We start from the raw sequence: 24,266 nt of genomic DNA, 5'->3' as shown, positions 1-24,266 counted from the left end.
GTCCCCCGGAGCCTTACCTCAGCCGCCGCTCCTCAGTTCACTGCTCCTCCTTTTTTGGTGTAAGTCCCCGTCCCCCGCCTGCCCCGACCCCGCCTGCCCGACATTGTCACCCGGAGCCTTACCTTAGCCGCCGCTCCTCATTTCACCGCTCCTCGCCGCTGGTCACCGCTCCTCCCGCCGGTCCGCTGCTCCTCACCTCCTCCCCCGCGCCATGTCCGCCGCTCATCACCGCTCCTCCCCCGTGCCAAGTCTGCCGCTCCTCCTCGCGCTCCTGGACGCCGCACCTCCCCGCGCTCCTGACGTCAGCACGCAGGTCGCGGCCGGCGCTACTTCGAGGGGACTACTGTTGTTATATTGTTCATTTTTTAAATATAACGTATTTTTTTACTTTATATAGCCTATGTCCATCTGCACACCCTGAGGATTGCAACGATGTATCGGGTGTGTGGATTGGCGCTGTGGTTCCCGAGTTTACCCGCCTCAAAGCCTCAAAGTTCTTCCTTTATAATAGTAGTATAGATTAAATTACTACACATAGAAAGGACTATACTCTCATTGCACTTTTTCAAATATGGAAGGAATTCCTTTCTAGCCAATTCTCAAACTCCTGTCAGATTACTTCACATACTCATAAATGCCTTTGTGAACTGGCCTGAATTGGTCCCATTGCATTTACAATTCATGCTATGCCTCATCGATTTAGTGATGAAGGGGCCAGTAACTACAAGCAAATTAAAATGCCTGAAACTGGGATGTATAACTATTTTGAAGGGAATTTTATAAACTGCTATGGGCCATATATCCTTTGCCCTAAAGATAAGACGTCCATATTCTTATCTGTAACTAATTGTGATATTTGCATGTGTAAAGTTTTGATGTTTGTGTGGATTATTTTAATATCAATTAAATTAACATCGAAAATGTTTGTAGAGCCAGACTTTCGTTGATTGTAATAGACAAATCTATTATTAAACTCTACTTTCCAACGCCATTTGTGGTAAATGCAATAGAAAGCTTGTGCCCAGGCATATTCTTGCAAGTTATAGTAAAGTTTGATAGTTCCATGAGTGACTCTGTGACCTGAGTTATGGTTTGCCATTTTCAGTATTCGGTCATACATTATGTTATGTCTTCAGTTGAATTACAGCAGAGTCAGCTTGTATGCTAGCTTGTCCTTTCATATAAGTTGAGTGCGAGAAGTCGATTTGCATCTGTAATTCTCCTATAATGTTTTCATTTTTCTAAAGATAAATGGCCTACATGTGGGCACTGCTTATCTTTGTAAAGGGGTAAAGGCACTCTGATTGGTTACTGGTGGTCTTTTGAGGGGCACAGTAGATTTGGAGGCATCTTTGCTGTAGTGTTTCGAGAAGTAACAAGACTTTCTCTGAATCCATCCTGATGTTATCAGTATCACCTTGCATTGTCTGTAAATGCAAATATTAACCTTTATGTCCTACTAAACTATCCAATGCACATAGCAGCATATGCACCATCTAGAAGCATATGCACTCATGCCCTCCAGGCCAGAGTAGCAGTGTACTGTCTGCTGTGGTAGAGTGTAAGGTTTCAAGAGTGACTTACAGTGAGGTGAGATGCTGCAGTGGTTAGTTGGACCTGCAGGTACAGGCAGGTGCACATGCTTGATGAAAAGAGAAGCGCCACAGTTTTAAAGAAAGGCTTGACACCAAGAAGATATTGCGAAAACGTTAAGATGGGGGTAAACTTCAGTGGTGGAGGAGGGTGGTAGCAATTACCAAAAGCATACAGCCAGGTCTTACAGAATTCAAACAACAAGTGTAGCCAGTTCCCCTCCGCCCTCAAAAGAACAGAAAATGCAGTACAAGCTCGGAAAGATTTTTTCAAAAACTCTGATGTTTGAAATCTCTGCAAAAAAATATATGTTTTACCAAACAATATTGGCGTACTATTTTTAGAACTCCATTCAGTAGACGAATCCACGTAATAGTGTTCCACTTCCGAGTGGGCTTTCATTCAAAGATTGTCCTGTTCCTGAATACATTTATATTTAACTCTATATTAGGAGATAATATCATCTCCAGCACACCCCAATTTCTGATTCATTACATCCATCGTTACTCATGTTCCATCTGGTTGAAAGTTTAACATTTGTTAGATACGAACAAAAAGCATCTAAATGTTCCTTTGCATTTAACTTCCAAGCATAAGTGGCAGTGTACATTGAGGTACTTCTCAGTAGCTTCAAAAACGTTAATGTTCCTACAGCCTTGGCATGTGAATGAGTACAAAGGCACCCTTGATATGTATCAACAGGTTAACCTTGCTGTAACAGTGTCTGATAGTAATTAAACAGCCAATAATGCCAACTATTCCTGTGGTGCCTACTCATCATTCATCTTTTTATCCTATAACTTACTCCTAGGATTTACTCCAGCAACAGCATCTCGACACAAACGAGATTGTCCTATTCGCATTGCTACTCGGACCCTGCATTTATTTTGGTATGCACCAAAGCAAGAACAGCTCAATCGATCACATGCATGCCCACTTCAATGCAGTATAAAAGGTTAGACAGAGTGACACTTCTTTAGCAAATCTTTGGATAGCCACATTCACAATGCAATAAATAATTCTAATGCAACCAGGTAACAATTACTCATTAGTCTTCCCTGGGAACACAAGAATATGAGCTCGTGGCAGAAAGGAAGGACGAGTGATACATTTTGAAATAAAATAAGAGGAAATACCAGTGAAAGTAGAGTTCCAGTTAGTGTGGTACTTAGGTGTAAAACAATATTTTTGTTGATGAAAATTGAATATATGTTACCTAAACTGAATCCTCTATTGCTGTGTCCATCAAACGGTTATTTCTGTTTTGACTCTCCTAAATATATTTAGCCATCAAATCGTCAAAACACGGGTAATGGATGAAATCACTCAACCAGTGTCACTAAAACCTTTTTCTTTAGTGGAATTACTCTAAGCAATAACATATTTCAAACGAAATAACATTAAATATCGAATATAGGCTTCAGGGAAGTCTATTTTTAAGTCATATATCTATATACCCGGACAATGAACGCATTACCGTACCATTACCCCCAGAAGGTATACTTATAAATAATGAATGGAATGGGAGCATGTGCTTGTCCCATCAGCCATTATGGTTACATAATGATCAAAAGCAAAGTATATATATATATATACTTTATACTATATATATTATATAAAGAGACACGAGCGGATTTAGACCTGTGTCGACTTTCGTGCCCCAGTCCCCTTGGGATGCTATAGACGTGTTTTCTGAAGCTATGAACGAGGATCTACTCAAATATCGGAAAGCCAACCACCAGAATATCAACCATAACATCACGGAGTCACAAAGACTTGCCCTGAAAACATTAATGACTGACACGAATTTAATTGTGAAGCCCTCAGATAAGGGCGGGAATGTAGTTCTGATGACACGGGAGTTTTACAAACAGGAAGCGTTGAGGCAGCTCTCTGATGAGAACTTTTATAACAAATGTACCAACGACGTCTACCAGCAGAGTATCAAAGACTATGATATACTCATTGCGAAATGGTATGATCAACATATGTTGAGCAGCGATGAACATTTGTTTTTACGCACGAACTGCCCTATGACTCCAACCTTTTACCACCTCCCCAAACTACATAAAAACCGTGAGTGTCCACCTGGCCGCCCTATTATTTCTTCAATTGGAAGCCTCACAGAAAATATGTCTCGCTTTGTGGATCATACCCTTTTTCCTTTGGTATCAAATTTGGATTCCTATGTGCGAGACACTAAAGACTTCCTGATGAAGTTACAGAATCTTGTGTGGGAACAGGGATATCTACTAGTGGTATTAGATATCACTAGCCTCTATACTGTTATCCAACATCATCAAGGACTTGAGGCTGTAAAATGGGCACTAGATCAACGCCAGCTACGATTTTCGAGACACAATGCAATGATTCTCGAATTCGTAGAGTTCTGCCTGACACACAATATTTTTCTGTTTGAGGAACAATTGTATATTCAGAAGTCTGGGACGGCGATGGGTACCTGCTTTGCCCCCAGCTACGCGAACTTGTTCGTTGGCTGGTGGGAGGAGCAGGTGCCCAGGAGCTGTGTATCAGGAGAGGACGAAGGGAAGGTCATATGTTGGCATCGATATATCGATGATCTTTTCCTTGTGTGGAAAGGCAATTCTGCAACAGCCCATAAATATATCAATGTCCTGAATAGAAACAACATAAATCTTCATTTCTCTGGGACAGTAAGTCCGGTGGCAGCGGACTATCTGGACCTGAGAATATATGTAGAAGAAGGACAACTCCACACTAGTCTTTTCAGGAAACAGACAGCCGGCAACTCGACATTATATGCCAGCAGCAGCCATCCCCCACAATTGATCAACAGTATCCCCTATGGGGAACTGCTGAGACTTCGTAGGAATTGTTCCAAGCCATCTGATTTCGAAGCGGCTGCTTCGGAATGTATATCCCGGTTTAGGGTTAGAGGGTACGGAGAGAAACTACTGAAAAACACCCTCAAGAGAGTGAGGAAAGTAGATAGACTATCTCTTCTGACCAATAACCCTACACAAGGGAATCGCAGAGGCATACCAGGTGATAACAAGGGCAAGTTTAGACTAATAACTCCCTACTCATCAGGAGCAGAAACTTTGAGAGCTATGCTAAAGAAGAATTGGCATATTCTTCTTACAGATAATGTACTCAAGGCAGACCTACCTACCCAGCCACTCCTCACCTTCAGCAAAGCTAGATCGATAGGCGATATACTGGTGAAAAGCCATCTTGAGAAAATGCCCCAAAAAAGTAACACCTTAAGAGAGCAAAGAGGCTTTTATCCCTGTGGCCGCTGTAAAGCGTGCGCAGGTAGCAAAAGGGTTCTTTCCTATGTTATCAAGGACACTGGTAAGAAAATGTATATAAACAAATTCATTACCTGCAGTACCCAATACGCAGTATATTGCCTACAGTGCCCGTGTGGCTTACGCTACATTGGGAGCACGATTAAAGAAATCAAGCTCAGAATACTCGAGCATATGAGAGCCATCGATAAAGTTGATCAGGTGTATCCGGTGGCTCGCCACTTTGCAGAGGCCCACAATCGAGACAGGAACAAACTCCAGTACTTTGGCCTAGACGTTGTACCACCCAACATACGTGGTGGTGACCGCCTTCGCAGACTAAGGAGACTGGAGTCTCGATATATTATAGACCTTTCCACGAAACATCCTAAAGGTCTAAATAGTGGGGAGGAGATGGCTTTCCATCTAGGGAAATAGTTTAGGAGGCAGGATAAGAACAATAGTCTGGTATAATTCCAAGGTGATGGCTTTTTTATAATACTGTAATTAGATCTGTTACTATCACTTTGTGTTATCAGACTCGAGCACTTCTGTATATATTAGCTCTGGAGCACTCCAAAATCCTGAAACTCCAATATATCTCTAAAAGCTGGAATAACTCCACAAGCATGTACGATCCAAGTTACATAGACACAATGGTGTGAGAGACCGTTTACACTATATGAACCATAGCACTTATCTTGATTAACAACATTTGCATGCATATTAATTGATCATGAACTTGGCATGTTATTTTGTGCTATAGAGCTATATAATGCTTAACAGGACTTGGACCGATGATAACATGCTCACCATGAGAGGCTCTCATGGAAGGGTTATTCCTCCAGTGTATATATATTTGGAGTGGGATTCTTACTAACGGTGATATATGTATATATGTATATACAAGAGAGTAATTCATCACATCCTTTTTTAGAGTGATTTGTGGAATGAAATGCGAATTGCTGCCAATCCCCGAAATGAGATGTGGATGGTAGCCCATATATATCCTTACATGATTATTTCATTATGAACTTTGCTGCTGCACGTAACGCACCTCACTGTAAATATTGTTCACTCCACTTGAAAGCTTTTTTGGCATTTGAATGAATATTTGTATATTCTTTAATTTTGGTCATGGACACTTTGATCAACTTTCTCATGAGGGGACACCAGCCGATCCACGGCTAAATGTTTTTGTCTAATCCAAGACTGTAAATATGTGATACACCATGCTGCGAATTAAGAGGCAGCCCATTTGAGGGCTTGTGTAATTTTGTTGCATTATTGCGGCGAGTGATATTAACTAGCGTCACGATAAATCACCATTCAAAGATGGCCGACACTATTCTAGGCATGGTAATAGTCCCCTCTCGATGTCGATGCCATTAGATGTGTGGGAGTGAACTGAAAATGCAATGTTTAAAACTATGTCGGGTTTCATGACAGTGCATCACACACTGACGAAGGCAGACCGCCGAAACGCGTCTGTGTGCACCCCCTCCGCTGAATAAAATCAAGCGTGTCTGTTAACCCTACCCTCGAGTGCTGTGTCGTCCTTTCTGGGAGCATCTGAAGGGACTTTGAGCGTTATATATTTATATATATATATATATATATATATATATATATATATATATATATATATATATATATATATATATATATATATGTAGTAAAGTTATATGCCATTTCTGCTCTTCTATTCAGTGTGAGATGTTTATTGATCTGATCTAGGAGGCACCTGCTAAAATGTTCCAATGTCCGGATGCCCCCGTCATTGTTTATATCACTTAGTTTATTCACTTACAGATGGAGCTACAATGAAATTGAAAATTTTGACACTTGCATTAAGAAAACAAATAAAGTATGCGTTAAGGAAAAGCAGGCCTTCATTATTGTGCAACATCAACAATAATATCACCTTTCCTCAAGCATGGGTAAGTGCCTAGTCTGTTTTTAGGTCGAGCATTAAAGACCTCTTGTATATACTTTAGTATATACTTACATGTGTAGGTACTTTGTGGGCTCTAGAGATCAACCCTAGGACGTGTCTGCTTCTGCTTAGGGACCTTTCTTCTGTTCAACTGCCTCTATTTAACTGTTTTGATAGAAAATGACCAGTAGAGGTCAGTAAAATACCAGAAATGCTTTCTGCTGAGGGACATTGTTTTTTCTTTCTGGCAACTGTCTCTATTTAACTTTCTTGATAGAAAACGACCAGCAGAAGTCAGTAAAATACCAGAATCACTGTATCATTCTCTAGATTCCAGTACATAGAAATTGTCTTCCACGAGCACCCACAGACAATAATATTTTTTTCAAGTCTTGTATTTTTAGTGATATGACCACCGAAGGCTCTGATTTTATATTAAAAACAGAGCTTTGGACTATACCATTTCCTGCTAAAAGGTAATATTTCTCTCCATGTGTTCCCATACCTGGTGTGTCACGCAGTTTGGTGCTTACTTTCCCTCCATGTTAAAGAACAGTAGATGTTTCAGCACCCAGGCTAATGTGCTGCATAGCTAAATACATATAAGGTCCCAAAGGCGAGACTGATTGCATTGCAAATGCTTGTTTAACCTCTCTCTCGTAGCTGTGCTGCTAAGTTTTATAATTTGGACACAAATAAGAGATTCTGCCTAGTGAGAGGATTTGGAATTGTAATTTGGGTGGTATTTACAACACCAGGTAATTACTGAGTGTGTTGAATAGTCACTCTTCATTAAATTTCAGTATGTCAAACATGCTGTAATTTAACTGGGGAACACAATACGGTATTTACAGGGACAGGCTGATTTTGGTGCAGTAAGCAAACAATATTCTAACAAAACTCTGAAAAGTTGCTATTTATTGCACCTTAAATTCTAAACCCTAGACTGGTAGGATTGTATCGGCTGTCATCTCATTGTTCATCACAATCCTCATTAAGCATGTTTTCAGAAAATTCCTCGCTCCTCACTCTGATGTTTTTCATTTGCTTTAGCCTCCTCCATTGCAGGTAATTTTTCTCTGGTAGCTCTGTTCTAAGGTTCTAAGGTGGTGAGACTTCTTGTTGCCATATGTGCTGAAAACTGATAAAAACAATTGCCCTTACCTGCCTTTAGCGAGCTTGTGCGTGCATGAATTGGGAGAATTTTCTATGGCCTCATCCCCTATCCTCAGCCGCATATTTTTTTAATAGAAACAAAATGCTTTTCATAGTCCTGCCTGAAGTACTTGCTTTCACCGTATGGAAAATTGCTGTTAAAGGGCTAACTCTCATTTTAAGCACAACTAAGCTATGGTTCAACTCTGCCCAACAGCAAACAAAACAAGCATTTGCAATGCAATAGGCCTCGCATTTGTGAAAGTTAGAGCTCGTGGAGTTGAAAAGACAAAGTTTTGTACTTTTTTTGTATGCATTGGAGTGACTATATTTGCATAGTGTTATTGCCATTTGTATCCCCTCGCGGCGCTGGAGAACCTGAAAATGGGGAATAGGATATGAGGGAGTTCAGAAAAAAACGTAATGTGCTGGCTAGAAAAAAAGAAAAAAACTGCTCTGGGAAAGGGCTGCAAGTGAGAGCGTGTGAATGTATAAATGCTGCGTAGGAATGGGAGTTAGGAATGCTGCTGCATAAAGTAAAATTAACTTGTTGACAAAATAAATGCTGCGCTTGCTGATTTAAGTAATTCTGCATGTTTGCTAGTGCGTGGGCAAGCTACTTAATGAGTGTAGAACTGGGGGGAATGTTCCCAGCTCGCTGACTGGGTGAGATCTAAAAAGCCAGGACAGTACTTTGCAATGCTTATAATATAAAACTACATTTTGCATAACCAAAAGTATGGTTGGCTAAAAAGCCAGCATTGGCTGGAAGCAGACATGCCAACCCTCCCGATTCAGGCGTGAGACTACCGATTTGAAGGCTAGTCTCCCGCCTCCCGATTCCTGCAAGCAAAAACCCGATTCCTCGGGGTTTCAGCTGACAGGACTTGGTATTGTGTAAAGTGCCAATTGTTCCAGCAATAGTCAGAGTTGCGATGCAGGGGCTCTAGAAGGGGTGAAAAACCAACAAAGCACCACTAACAAGGGAATGGTCTTTTAAATACCTGTGAGGTATTGGGGTGGGGGGGCGGCTGTATGTGTTCACAGGAAGCTGTTTCAGCCCCAGCTGTCACACAGGGTGGTGCGGCGGGGCGGGGGCACTGCCAGCAACCTGCCAGGCCAGTGCACACCACTTGCATCACCCTCTCTATTATGCTCCATGCTTCTAAAAGGTAAGAAAAAAGAACGTACTTTTGTGTTTCAAAAGTCCAATCCTGCAGCAGCACACTTCCAAAGCCCATACATGCAGTAACCCGATTCAAGGCCCCATTCTCCCGATTTTTTTTTTTTAATCTCCCTCTTTGCTCTTCTGAAATGTTGGCATGTATGGCTGGAAGTGTCGACCGAAACTTCATGCAAAACAGTACTACCGGTTTTACTTGCGGCAACCGCCGCAGAACTCGTAACTTCCTTATTAAAATGCAAAAGAACATGCAAATACCAAAACTGATTTTTAGTCAAAGCTTGCAATATATATTGTAGGAAGTTGAAAGTTTGTTCACACGCTGCGGCTAACATGTTGGATAAAAACCAAACAAAATAAACTCTGGACGGAAGAGACGTAATAGGCAGTTTCACACTTGACTCGTGTAGACTTCCGCTCTCAGTTGCCGTAGCTACACGACTTCTAGTCTTTCCTGCCAGCTGCTATTTCCGCCGACAAAATAAGCAGTGGGAGAGCAGCTGGGTTTCGAGAGGTCCCAGAGGAAGTGACGCCAAGTCACCAGTGTGGGTACCTCCTGCTGACCCCTTCCCAAACCTGAGCCACAGGAGATGCTCGACTGCCCATAGAGATCACTGTATAGGCAAGACCTAGAAGGGTAATGTATTGTTTTTCAGCTTTCTAAAAAACGTGAACTAAATGGCTGACACTGAACGCGGAGGGCTACTTTCTCTACCAGGACTCTAAAGAGGAGGCTACGCTTTAAACATTTAAAACTTCCATGAACCACCACTATTCTTGAGAACCTGGAATGCTTGGAGGTCATTGTGACTGAAGTGTCTCACATGTCACTAAAATGTTATCAGATCTGAGAAAACCAGTAGTGTATTATAAAATAAACCACACACAGTTTCACTAACCATTTTGTGTTGAACTGACTCAGTCTGTTAACTTTGGGGTTTCGCTCTTTCGGTAACAGTAAACCTGTTAGCTGTACGCAAGCATTTTGATACATATTCAAAATAGCTCATACCCTAAGCTTCAAACAGAGATATATTTAGTTAAATAGCTCCCTCTCGCAGGAGACAGTAGAATTTCCTTTGCAACTTTTTATATTACAATGGACGATTAATGTAGTAAATCAATAAGTAAAATCACTAAGAGGGTCATATGGTGTACATATTTTTAAAAGCAGATTGCAAGTGAACAAAGTAATTAGATGTGCACAAGCTGGACGTTTCCATTCTTCCTGGTACTGGACAGTAGCAGCAGCCCATGCAGGTAAGAGCGGTGAGGCGTAGGGCCAGATGGTGGGAATTTGACAGATGACGACAAAGGAAAATTCATTATTTATTTAATTTTCCCACGTGGTCATCTGTTGGATCCCGCCCTAACCCGGCCCCTCCGCCCCACCACTCTTACCTGCATGGGCCGCTCCTGCAGAACAGAATTCTGCTTCTAAGCATTCTGGTGCCTCTTCCTGCACAAAAACAATTCTGTCTGCAACACAAATACTCTGACCATGGTACAGGAGTGCCTGCGTTGGCGCTAGGAAGCGAAATCGGCACCTGCATAGGGACAAGGACAGGAATGTGTCATTTTCTTTTAAGTATAGGACATTCCTGCCCTTTCCCTGTAACACACCATCCCAAGTTGACTTGCTGAGCTGCTTTGAGTTACTTTGCCATAAATATGGCGCCTGAGTCTTTAAATCCATGGTACACAAAGTACGGCTCTGGGGCCCCTGACTGATTGGCTGCACTGGGCTGCTGCTTACTTTAGAAGGCACTAGCATTCACTAATATGTTAAATAGACAGGAAATCATTCATTTACAGGCTTACTGAAGTAAAATAAGCAAATAAGGTGCTCTGCAAAACCTAACTTTAGGAACACATTCATTTTTCAATACATCTTGCAATAAACATGTAAAAATATGATTCAAAATTCAATAAGCGTATAGCAATTAACATGCACAAACATTACACATTAGAACATCAGAATAAGTAAGTGCATTCAGAAGTATATTTTTAAAAACAGAACATTTTCAAAAATGCATGTAGAAATATTCATGCCTCCTCCAACCCTGACAACAGTGCCTGAACTAAGAGGCAAATCAGTTTCTACGTGGAACCCTGTGGATGGTCAGGGTTATTGTTATACGTGGGAAACATTATAATTTATTTAATCAAACACAAAAGGTTTGTACAGCATATATCCTGAACTCATGTATTTCAAGGTGCTCTTACACGTCCTAATGAGGAAAATGGAGGATAAGTGAACATAGGCAATTGACTACGATCAAGCTGTGAGGTCAAGTGCGGAAGCTGAGATTGATCTCAGATTTCTGGTTTCATGTTGTATTTCATTTTAATTCAATTCAATAATCAAGTTACTTCCTTTTTAGGTTGAGCATTCGAGACCGCTTGTATATACTTAAGTATATACTTATATGTGTATGTGCTTTGTCGGCTCTGGAGATCAGCCCTAGGACTTGTCTGCTTCCACGTAGGGACTTTTTTTTCTGTTCAACTGCCTCTATTTAACTGTCTTAATAAACAAGCATGTGCAATGCGATAGGTCTTACATTTACGCAAGTTTAAGCTATTGGCATTGTAAATGATAATGGATTTTATTTATGTTTTGAAAACTAAAACAAAAATAAAAGGCATTGTCATTTACAATGCCAATAGGTTAAACTTGCGTAAATGTGAGAACTATTGCATTGCAAATGCTTGTTTTCCTTTTGGAATCCATAGCTCTTCTCGGATGTACGTGAACGGGCAAGCACTCGGTTGGTTGGTAAGTTCGCCTTCCTCCAAACATCTGCCCCAACGCTTTCTGCTTTGTAAAGTCATTAACAGAAGGGTGGGCACGGTGTGTGTTTCAGGGAAAGTACTGTAGCAGTATATGGAGATGAGGGATGTATAGACAGCCGCCCTATAGCACGGAATTCAGTTAAAAGGAACAATTTCCAGTTGGGGGGCCTTGGGATATAGGTTTTTCAGAGGTCGAGCAATTGGAAATTAAGAGGGAAAAAAAGTATTGCTGAATAGGATGGCAAATTTGCTGGGATGATGATCTTTTTAAAACCAAATAAGATAAACCTTTCACAGTCAGTGGTGCCTAATGGTTTAGAATCAGGGCATGTAGTCGATAGAGCTTTTGGGGGAGTTGCATTTACATAGCGCTTACCACCCTGACGAGTAGTTGAAGCGCTTTTGTCAATGCCTCGCGCAGAAGGTCAGTTCAGATTTTCCAAGCGGGCGATCCCAACAGGAGGGAACCGTTTTAGGAAGGATGGTTCAAGTGTGTCGTCAGAGAGAGCCCCCGGGAGTGCCAGGGCATGCCCGGAAGGCTGAATATAGACAAGGGACGGGCAGAGAGGGCATCACTTGGAAAACTGTGTCTGGATGCTAGCAATTCCAAGACCGAAGGGAATAAAGTGCTGCAGTGGGAACTTGCACAGGACGCAGGAGGATAAGCTAGCCCCTTCAGGCAGGTGGAAAGGCAAGCAGAGCTGCTCCTCCAGGGCCACGAGAAGTACTTGTTGGTGCGCAGGGACTCTGCGCAGCTCATGCCTCCCGGGGCAAGGAACACAGACCCGGCGAAGAGGGGAAGAGGGGAAGAGGGGAAGCCAGGCCAGCAGCAGTCTATGCCGGCTGAGCTTGCCCAGGACCCGCCGCATCTCCTCCAGGGAGCCGCCCAGCAGCAGGTTGTAGTTCGGGGCCAGCAGCAGCATGGCGGACTTGGAGAGTTTCATGCCGGCGGGTGCTGACAATACGTGGCAGAGTAGGGCAGGATCACCTCATGCAGCGCGTCCATGGCCATGTTCAGGTCTTGCATCTGCTTCCGCTCACGGATGTGGATCTTACGCCTCAGCTGAGGCTCAGGTGCTCACCAGCTCCTCTGTGAGCTGGCACCGAGGAGGGCTGTCTTGGAGCACCAGGCACTGCTTATTTCCTAAAATTTGTTGATGTTTTCAGAGTCATATGCTAGGCATTCCAGAATTCAATTTAGTGTGCGAGGTGCGTCCAACCACAGCGCGGCTCTCTGTTTACCAGCATTTTCATTGGCTGTTGAAAGAGCGACAGCTGATGTATAAAGCTATTAATTGGCAAAGAGTTACAGCGTTCAACTGTGAATGGAAAATATGCATTCACCAACAAGCATTTGTAATGCAATAGGACTCACATTTATGCAAGACCTGTTGCATTGAAAACTGGAGTGGGGCCGAGGGCAGGACTGAGAAGGCATGAACGGGAGTGCAAAGGGGGAGGGGGGCCAAGAATGCACAGACTGCGGGTGGGAGAAAAGGCACAGGATGAAAATAGTGATAGAAGTAAAGGGGCCAGTAACCATGGTTACATGAGGAGGGACTAACAAGCCTAAACCCATTCAGAAGGCAGCATTTATGACCTAAGCCAATGAGAAAGATGGGCGGAGAGTAGGCGGAGCTTCCACGAAGCTTCCGCACTATACTTAATAGTGAGTGCCTCACAAAGTGAGCAGCGCATGCGCTGCAACGCTAGGCTTGAGCTAAAAAGGAACAGTAGAGGTCAGTAAAATATCAGAGTTGCTTTCTGCTGAGGGACTTTCTTTTAACTGCCTCTATTTTACTTTCTTGATAGAAAACTACCAGCATAGGTCAGTAAAATACCAGAATCACTTTAGCATTCTCTAGATTCCAGTCCATAGAAATTGTCTTCCACGAGCACCCGTAGACAATACTATTTTTTTCAAATCTTGTATTTTCAGTGATATGACCACCGAAGGCACTGATTTTATATTAAAAACAGAACTTTGGACTATACCATTTACAGCTGAAAGGCAATATTTCTCTCCATGTGTTCCCATACCTGGCGTGTCACATAGTTTGGTGCTTACTTTCCACCATGTTAAAGAACAGTAAATGTTTCAGCACCCAGGCTAATGTGCTGCATTGCTAAATACATATAAGGTCCCAAAGGCGAGACCAATTGCATTGCAAATGCTTGTTACACTTGCATCTCCCAAGGTAGCGCCAGCTAACAGAAAGGCTTACCCAAAGGTACGGTAGAGGTTAGCAATTTAGATACAGAATGACACAGTACTGTCAAATCTATGACTCTTTTAGAAAATAGGGAGTTAATTTAGAGGGCAGTGTGAAAAGAATCCCTTAAAATAACTCAATGATTCACTTACCACACCATGTATGTGATTCACTTCCCCTATGCCTCCCATAACCCCCAAAAAAGACCCACTCCAACCATGCTGTCATTAATGCGGCCCTCGGCACACCACAGACCATAGTTTGTGGCCCCTAGGGAAATGTTAGTGAGTACTCATGCTTTAAATATAACATTTAATTTTGGGCTTAGATAATAGTTTGGACCTTTCCTGACAAATAACAGCAGAAAAAAGAATGTCCACAATCAGACAGCACTTTAAGAAATATCTAGAATTCCAGCGGAACTAAATACGACTACATTAATCTTCATGGTCCCACTCTAAGTATGTCAGGCCAATATATATCCTAGGACAGTTACTTCTGTTATGTGGATGTGGAAGAAGAGCGTTGTCTGGAGCCACTGCAAGATCAAGACAGGAAAGGCCAAATGAGGCTGGATGGAAACACTCTGCCAAGATGATCCACCCAAAAGGTGTCATGTCGTAGGAGACAGGTCAGCCCCCAAGCTACTAAGAACTGTGACAAGCAAGTAATCAGGACATTTTCAAATAAACTGCAAAGGAGCATAGCAGCCTTTCAGCCTTGTGAAATTATTCCCTCAACTTTTAAAGGTGAAACAGCTAAACATGATTATGGTAAATGTATTTTGACATGCTGAAGGGCTCATCTTGGTGCCATACAATGACCCCATCCATGCTCCATGCTCCATGTTTGACTACACTACACTGTCTTCTTTATTGAGCTTGGTATACTCCACTGGCCTTTCACTAGCTGGCTAAGTTTCCATTGGTTTCCTATGACATTGTTTTCTGGCTAACCTATGAAATCTACTATACACAACTAGTCTTCACCTCAATAGCCTTAGCCTTTGGATTTCTTTTCAGGTTAATTAAAAAATTTACCACTTTTTGTTGTTTTCTGGCTTTACTGGTTTCAGCTAGCTTTTCGAAACACATTTTATTTTATGTTACGCAGTAGAAAATAAATGCAGTTTCCATGAGAATCTACCTAACATACAGCGCCCTGCTGCAGCCATCAAATGCAAGATTCTGTCCTAAATTAATAATCCAAAAGCATTATCTGTGGGAATGAAGTGTATCATTTTTGCAGAGGTAACAAATGACAATATTCAGGACATTGTGAAAACAATTAAATCCGGATCAGCTTTGGATCCTTGCCCCTTAAACACTCTTCGGTCATTAATAGACGTTGTAATCCCTGCTATTACTCAAATGATCAATCTTATGTTTCGCACGGGAATCTTTCCTAACCAATTGAAAAAAACTTTACTCAAGCCACTTTTGAAGAAAGCAGGCTTGGATAAAGCAGAACTTAAAAATTATAGGCCTATAGCGAATCTACCTTTTATTGCCAAAGTAATTGAAAAGGCCATGAACATTCAACTTGCGGGATTCATCGAGCAACACCATCTGCTCGATGAAACACAGTTTGGCTTCCGCAAGTTTCATGGGACGGAAACAGCCCTCATTAAGGCAGCTGACGACATCCGACTAATCAGAGACCAAGGTGGAACCGCACTACTGGTGCTCTTAGATCTATCAGCTGCCTTCGACACGGTTGACCATAAGATCTTAGTCAACCGTGTCGAAATGATGGGCGTGTAAGGCCTAGCAAAAGACTTAATAGCATCATTTCTGGCAGAGAGATCCCAGGCAGTCATACTGGGCCAATATGAATCCGCTGAATTATCATTACCATGTGGGGTACCTCAAGGTTCATCCCTTAGTCCGACACTATTTAATATCTATGTGTCGGACCTCGCTAATACCATCAAAGCGCACAGGATGAACCTTACCTCATATGCGGATGATACTCAGCTGATATTGGCTGTCAGAAATGATGGGGAAACTGTAGCGGAAAATTTCAAGACAGGTATGCTGGCCATTGGAAAATGGATGTCAGCAAACTGCTTGAAATTAAACTCCGACAAAACTGAGGTGGTCACCTTTGGCCACCTCAGTCCCAGTTGGTCCCCTACTTGGTGGCCATCATCCTTCGGAGCTGTACCTGAACTGGTTACGAAGGTGAGAAACTTGGGTGTCATCTTCGATGATAACCTAAATTTCATGGCCCATGCCAATCAAACGGCCTCCAATGCCTTCTACAAACTTCGATTGGTAAAGAAGATTATTCCTTTTCTCCCCACCAATGTGGGAAAGACACTGGTTAGCGCAATGGTCCTATCAGCACTGGACTACTGCAATGGCTTGTTTGCAAATGCCCAAGTTAAGACAATTAAGAAATTGCAAACAATCCAAAATGCAGCAGCCAGACTTCTCCTCAATATTCCCAAATTTAAACCTATATCCGAATCCTTGAGAAGTCTCCACTGGTTACCTGTTAGGAACCGAATTAAATTTAAGACGTTATGTATCGTCTATAAGGCACTTCACCATCAAGCGCCTCAATTCCTGTGCGACCACCTTGTCCCGTACATTCCCACTCGAATGTTACGATCTGCATGACAGAATGACCTGGTAGTGCCACGGACTAGATTGGTCAATTGGGGAGACAGACGTTTCCTAGCTGCCGCCCCAAGATTGTGGAACACGCTTCCACAGACAATAAGATCTAGCCCAAATCTATTGTCCTTCAGGAAGAAAGTAAAAACCTGGCTATTCAACCTCTGAAAACCTGTATAGATCATATAGGAGGGTAAAACAGTACAGCGCCGAGATGCCTGCGGGCAATTGTTCGCGCTTAATAAATACCAAAAATAAATAAATATCAATGACCATCACATATGGGTTTGTTTGAGAAATTGGGCTACAGGTTGACAGGAGTGTGAACCCTGGTCAAGAAACAACCATAATCCTTGTCAGGGTAAGGCACAAGCGAACTCCAAATTAACCTATGCCTAACCCCCTGGTAGCTTTGCACAGAGCAGTCAGGCTTAACTTAGAGGCAATGTGGAAAGTATTTGTGCATTACACAAATAGTAACACAGTGAAAACACCACTCCAAAAGATCCCACACCAGGATAGTAAAGTAGGGCAAAATGTAATAAATCAAGCAAGATCAAAATGGCAAAATTCCAATCAGTAGAACCAGAGTGATGAATTTTAAATGAATACAGTGTAAAATAGCACCAAAAAGAGCCAACTGCAGTTATCTGATTGTGCTGGACCGGGTAAAAGTCAAAAGTTCAGGTTTACTGAAAGGGAGCACCGGTCAGATACAGTCACATATTTAGTCCCGCTGAAGTTTGCCTTCTCAAGTTCATCCTAAGAGTCCTGTTTGCAATGCTGAGGGATGTGAGGAGCAAGGAGGCTGTTGGCGAATACGAAGAGCTGTCTGGCATTATGGGTGGGCCTTACTGGAGATTCAAATGCTGCAAGGTAAAGAGTCAGGCTGACAGCTGCTCACTGATTTGTGGTGCGAGTGACAAGGTCTAGGTTCCCACAGGCCTGTTCATGGCACAAAGAGCCCAAAAGCTTGATATCAGTGCCCTTGACCCACATCAAAGTTATAGGACCTGAGAGACACCACTTCTGGGCAGGACCACCTTGCAGCTTGGTCTAGGGACTGGTGCAGGCTCAGATCAGGAGGTCATCCGACTAGCCCTTGGAGGCATACTGATGTCCTAGGTTCAAGATGGAGTTGCAGGTCCAACTATTCTACCCCAGGCAAAAGAGAAGCAGGTCAGCACACATGGAAGGTGTTCTTGTAGAGCAGCAGTCCACCAGAGGGCAGTCTTTGTAGAAGCAAAACAGTCCTTCTTCCTGGCAGAATATCCATAGGTCCAGAAGTGTACTGAAGAGTTGCTGTCTGAGGTCCAGTATTTCTACACAATTGTGCCTTTAAAGTGGGGAAAAGCTTCTAGAGGCATGCCTTTGAAGTGCATAGGTTGTCTGTGTGGAATCGTATGTGTGGAGGCAGGACACAGCCTAATAAAGTGTCATTGGAGCCGGGCCCAGCTCCTTCCACCCATTCTAACAGAAATGGCCCATCCAGACTCACCTAAGTTCCCTATTGGGTGTGGCTGTCTTGGAGGAATACACAAAGCTCAATTGTTAAATGCACTAAGTCAAAAAAATGCAAATAAGAATTGACGGTGCACAATGTGATGGTAGTAGTAGACAATTTCTACGTACTAATCCTGGGGTTAATAGAAACTTGTTAGATGCAGTGTGCTATTCAGAATCTGTGGGCTGCCCGTCCCACTTAGAAAATGAATGTGAAGAAATCAAGCACTACAGTTGCTTGAAACACTGCATGCACTGATATTCATGAATGGTTTAACAATTTTACACTAAGAAATTCTCAATCGAAATCTTTATGTATTCCAATGAACATTCAGACTCAAGTTGATTCGAAAGAATATTATCTTTGTTGTATGATATCAAATGAAAATGATGGAAAACACATCTATGATTACCATGTTATCATCACATTATATATAATACACTTTTTTTGTACATAATTCATGTTCATCAAAATAGGTACAATGATCTAAAAATACAGAACAGTAATGTGCAGCCCAATGCATTTAGGGACCCATCGTTCCTTCTTTGGGGGCCACTGAAATATAAAAGGCAGTTTACTGTGGGGTAGGAGAGGAGCACACAAATAGGTGCACTTACAGGAGATGCACCTTGATGCAAGTCTGACTACAGGGGTCTTCCCTCATTTTGCCCTCCTCCCGGGGGGGCATTTTGGTCTCTACTCCAGAACTTAAAAAGAGCCAATTTTCCTGTGGAGTGTGATATAGTCACTCCACTTAGTGGCATCTTATCACCACAAGGCTGGTAAGAACAGAGCCCTTCATTACTTTTAGGTCCTGATGAATGCCACGGATCCGACCGGGCCATAAGGCAGAAACATGTTGACCACACCTACAACAATGAGGGGATAATAATTTCCCCATTGCACCGTTCACTTGTTTTTAATACCAATAGTTGCCTGGCACATTAAAATTAATTTTGTAACTGTAATGGTTTTTAAATTTCACTCACTTGTCACGGGCCCCCACTTAGTTTAGAAGTGCAACCCTGTCATCAGGTGTACCAAACCGAGTTTCTGAAGGGCGAGGATTGGTCAATGATGAAGCATGACACCAGGTGGTGTGTGAGACCAGTCTGTCAGTTTTTGTGAGATGCCATCACTCACAATTTAAGCTTTACCTAGGTCACTACCCTGGGAGCGGCCCCATTTTGTCTTGAACATATTGCCTGTTCTACCATGTTTTAAGGAGAGAGCACAATTACTTTAGCACTGACTAGCTAAGGTTAGTTCTAAGGCCAGCAAAAATGGGTTCAGCACAAAGTGGAGGGTAAAGGCAAAAAGTTTGGAGGTGCACTCTATAGAGGGCAGGTCCAACAGTATGCAATATACCAACAATCATCAGTTATGGGTATGCAATATACCAACAAGCATCATCTATGGATATGCAATGTAACAGCAAGCATCAACTATGCATATGCAATGTATCAGCAAGCATTAGCTGTGGATAAGCAATGTATCAATAAGCATCATCCATAATTATGCAATGTCTTAACAAGCATTGTCTATGGGCACGGAATGCGTCAACAAGCATAGGCTATGAGTATGCAATGTATCAATTAGCATCAGATATGAGTATGTAATGTATCAACAGGGTATTTAATATATCAATAAGCATCAGCTATTGCCATGTAATGTATCAACAACAAATATCGGTCATGGGCATGCAAAGTGTCAACAATCATTGGCTAAGAGTATGCAGTAAATTAATGCGCATTCTTTATGAGTATGCAATATATCAACCAGCGTTGCCTTTGAGTATGCAAAGTGTCATTATGCACTCACTATGGGTATGCTGTGTATCTACAATCACTGTCTATGGGCAAGCAATGCATCAAGCAAGAGATCAACAAGGATCTACTTTCTGTATGCAATGTGACAACACGCATCAGTTATGGGTATGCAATGCATCAACAAGCATTAGTTGTGAGTATGCAACGTATGAATAAGCATCAGCTATAAGTATGCAATATATTAATAAGCATTGTCTATGGGCACGCAACGTGTCAACAAGCATCGGCTATGGGTATGCAATGTTTCAACAAGCACGTCCTATGGATATGCACTGTATCAAGAAGCATCAGCTATGAGTATGCCATGTAGCAACAAACATCAGCTTTGGGTATGCTTTGTAACAAGAAACATCAGCTAAAGGTGTTCCATGTATCAACAAGCACCAGCTTTGTGCATGCAAAGTATCAACAAGCATCAGATCTGGATATGTAATGTATCTAGAAGCATCGGCTAGTGACATACAATGTATAAACACAATATATCCAGTTTTAGCAATCAGAAATAAAAGCAAAAACCAATATCATAATCAAAAACTCACAGCCTCTTCCAATTTCTTATTCTGTGTTAAAGGTCTTGAGATAGGGCACCTAGTGCCAGTGAGGTGTGTTGGTGATTATGAGGAATGTATCATTAATAATGAATTTTGATGAGAGGAGAAGGTGGTTTGGTACAATACCTCTTTATTGTAAAAGCAAAATGTACACAGGAAATATAAACAGTGAATTTATACAGGCAAGTGCCTCCTGCAATATACTGAATGTGAGGGTCTCAGTTAACAATTACTTGAAGCAAGCAGCTGAGGTGAACAGTCAGATATAGCCTTACGATTTACTGGCGATGTCAAGAGTAAAAGAGGCAGTAAGGCAGAGGGTGTATGATGCCCATGGGCCGGTCTGGTGCAACCGGTGCTGAGGAAATGCAGTTTTGATGCTCAGATTGTTACTTACTCTCACGCTTTTGCATGACTGACTGCATTGTGTTTTCTGAAGGGGCCCGTGCAGCCCAGCTACCCCAGTGGCCATCTATGTGCATGCCTGCTCCAAGCCTCCCTCCCATTCTGCAAAGATGGCATTTGCACCTTGAAGAAAGGCTTACCCCCTTGTATCTTTCGCTACGAAGTTGAGGCCTCCGTAAGGAATCTAAGCAAGAGCTGGACTCGGAGTGAAGCAATTACCAGTAAGTAATCAAAGCATACCTGCATGAGCCTCCTTTCCCAAGAGCATTTGACACAGAGCGGCATCTGCTCACTTCACTGCATAGTGCTGCTGCTGCCACACGAAGCTGGAAAACTCATTTTTTGGCAACATCCCCCCTCCTACCATTCTTGCCCAAGGCCGGACTGGGAACCACAACCGGCCCTGGTAAAGTGCTCGGCCGGTCCCCCTCCCCACTGGGGGGGGGGGGGGGGGGGAGGGAGAGGAGGTGTTGGAGGTGCCGCCGAGGTCTTTGCCAGGGCAGGTTTTCGGCCGATTTTGGTACAGGGCCGATTTTGCAGCTATGCTGCAAAATTGGCCCTGTAACAAAAACGGCCCCCACCCGTGCACGCATGCACGGACGCACCATAACGTGACAGCAGCTCTAGACACTGATTGCCTTTCAGTCTCTCAGTATTCCTTAACTAAAAACAAACGTCAACATCGGTCACGTAGCTTTTTCCTTTTATCATTGCAATCTAAGATGTAAACCATACAAACGATGTCAAAGGGCCAAGTTCAAGAGTCATTACAAAAAGATCTGCATACCGCATGTTGGGCCAGATAGATGTACGTAGCTTTTTTCAAATGTTTGCGACCTGAAAAAAAACTTTTTTTAAATGTATTATTCCCTATTTGTGATTCGGTAAGCTATTACAGAATCAAAAATTGGGTTTGTGACTCACTATTAGGTAGGGGCGTGCCTTCCTCATAGTGAGCCGCTATGAATGTTTTGCTTCCAGAATGCAGATGCAAAACATTCATACATTACTGACTCCGTTTATAGGCGGTTGTAACCCATTCCCCTTTGTGAATGCGGGTGCCATTTCATTAAAAATGGAAAAAAAACTTTTCATTTTTCTTTTTTAAATGCATCCTGTTTTCCTTTAAAGAAAAAGGGCTGTGGTTCAAAATAAAAATACTGCTTTATTTAAAAAGCAGTCACAGACATGGTGGTCTGCTGACCCCATCGGGCCACCATCCCTGTAAGTGCAAGCCATACACAGTGGGTCACAAATTGCGACCTGTCTCAAGAATAATAATGAGGCAGGTACCTGGTGACCCATTGGAAATCGCAAACAGTGAAAATCACACTGTTATACATAGCTGTTTTTCATTTCCTAATAGTGAATTGCAAAAATTCGCTATTAGGAAATCGCAAACAGAAGTCTATGGACAACTGACCCATTGTGCCTCACGCTGTTCCTCAGTATTTCAGGTGCCTGCTAGAATCTGACTGATGGTCTCATAGAAATCAAATGGACATTTATCTCAATTTGATAATAAAATGGCCTGCAACCTGCACCCTTGACAATCTCATTATTTTGTAAATTAAGTGCGCAAGTCTGTATTTTACCAAATGTGGCACAGCCTATTCTCTCTTTTAAATTAGACTAGTAGTGTTATTTCCATTCTCGGCCTTTTCTATTTGTTTATGAGAAGGTTATTTAAAGTTGAAAAACTGATACATAAGCAGGAGGATTCATTTTTTGTTAGAAATAAAAAGTGCACAATCACACTCATTGGTTTTTGACATGTAAAGGTTTAATTGGTGTCACAAGAGGATGGGGGATTCAAAACACATATCAAGGTCGATATATCACAAGATTCTCTATGCCCTCTTTAGATAGCAAAAAACTTAAATATTGTGGTGCAAATTAAGATGTTTTATTGTGTTATGGTATATGTAGGACGAGCCTCTGCGGATGACTGAACCATTCGTCATTTCTTTATTATTTCTATGTTTGTGACCTTTTAATGAAAAAGGCTTGGTATTACAATGATGGAATCTTTCTTTCAATCTTTTAACTAATTCACATATATTTGTCACAGGTGAAAACAAGCACTGGCATAGCAAATAGGGTGCAATGTTGCAAGATTTATTGGCATTAACTTTTTTTAGACTACTGCACAGTGGCACTGGCTGCTGTGCAACATGGCTTGAAGAAAACTAAAACAAAGCGCTTTGATGCGGCCAGTGTTAACAGCTGAATAGCGCTTTTTTCCTTCCTTTAAACAATGTTGCAAAGCAGCCTGCTCTGCTGTGCAATATATCTAAAAACATTTTTTTTAAAAGCCAAATAGCTTGGTGTACACAAGTGAAATAGGGCTTTGTTAAAGTTCCTTGTGGCAGACGGGAAGGCTGTATGGGGTGGTGAAACTTGGGTGGAGGGGCAGCAACACAACAGACACCAGGAGGAGGGTGGAAGGGGCAGCAACATGAGGCAGGAATGGGGAAGGATGTTTATCTATTTATTTAAAAAAGATTTTTGTAGCACAAACACGACCTCTGGGTGAGGCGATGCGACAGCTCCGCTGCACGCAGTGGGCGTGTTGTGATGAATCCGGTCTGTATGGGGAGGGATGCGGTACCTCGTATGGATTCCGGTGCGCAGGTTCGGTAGGAAGCGTCTCGCACAAGCACGATGCGTCAATCTTCGGGACGGCGACGATCTCAGGTGCAGCGGCGATGCGCGGCACAACGTCAATCTTCTCCTCTAGCGGCCCGTGGACGCGATGGCTCTGCGACGATGATCGCAGCGACGTGATGCGGTTCGAAAGCAAGCGGTGCGACAATCTCACCCAGCGACGACAGGCTCTGCAACGATACTCGCAGCGACAGGAATCTTGCCGCACCGGGGCGATGCGCTACGCAAGCGAACGATGCCTCGGTTCTTGAGGCGGCAACAGGCGCTGCGACGATCTTCGTGGTGACAGGAATTTTCTCACACTGTCAACAATGCGCTCCGCAAGCGAGCGATGCGTGAAAATTGCATATCTTCTTCTGTTCTTCTTGTCCAGCTCCCCAAACAGCAGGCACAACTTCCAGAGGCCACACAATTGGATCAACCACTCTAGGAAGGGCAGAAATCACCCAGCAGAGTTCAGGGGGAAGCTGGGGGTGAAGTCCTTTTGTTCCTTGGACTTCTTAACAGGAGGCCAGCTCTCCTCAGGCCCTTGGAGATCTCT

At 42.7% G+C, this 24,266-nt stretch overlaps 1 protein-coding gene and 1 pseudogene across 1 annotated transcript in view; both read right to left on the bottom strand.

Annotated features, from left to right (window-relative positions):
* The window catches only part of LOC144828211 (gamma-aminobutyric acid receptor subunit beta-4-like), a 632,874-nt gene that overhangs the window by 236,632 nt on the left and 371,976 nt on the right, over positions 1-24,266 (bottom strand). The window lies entirely within an intron of this gene.
* LOC144826854 (oligodendrocyte transcription factor 1-like) lies at positions 12,508-13,108 on the bottom strand (annotated as a pseudogene).

The sequence above is a fragment of the Lissotriton helveticus genome, chromosome 4_1 (genome assembly GCF_964261635.1).
Source record: "Lissotriton helveticus chromosome 4_1, aLisHel1.1, whole genome shotgun sequence".
Classification (NCBI taxonomy): Eukaryota; Metazoa; Chordata; class Amphibia; order Caudata; family Salamandridae; genus Lissotriton; species Lissotriton helveticus.
Note: the sequence above shows the minus strand (reverse complement) of the source record. Positions and strands in the feature narration are given on the sequence as shown.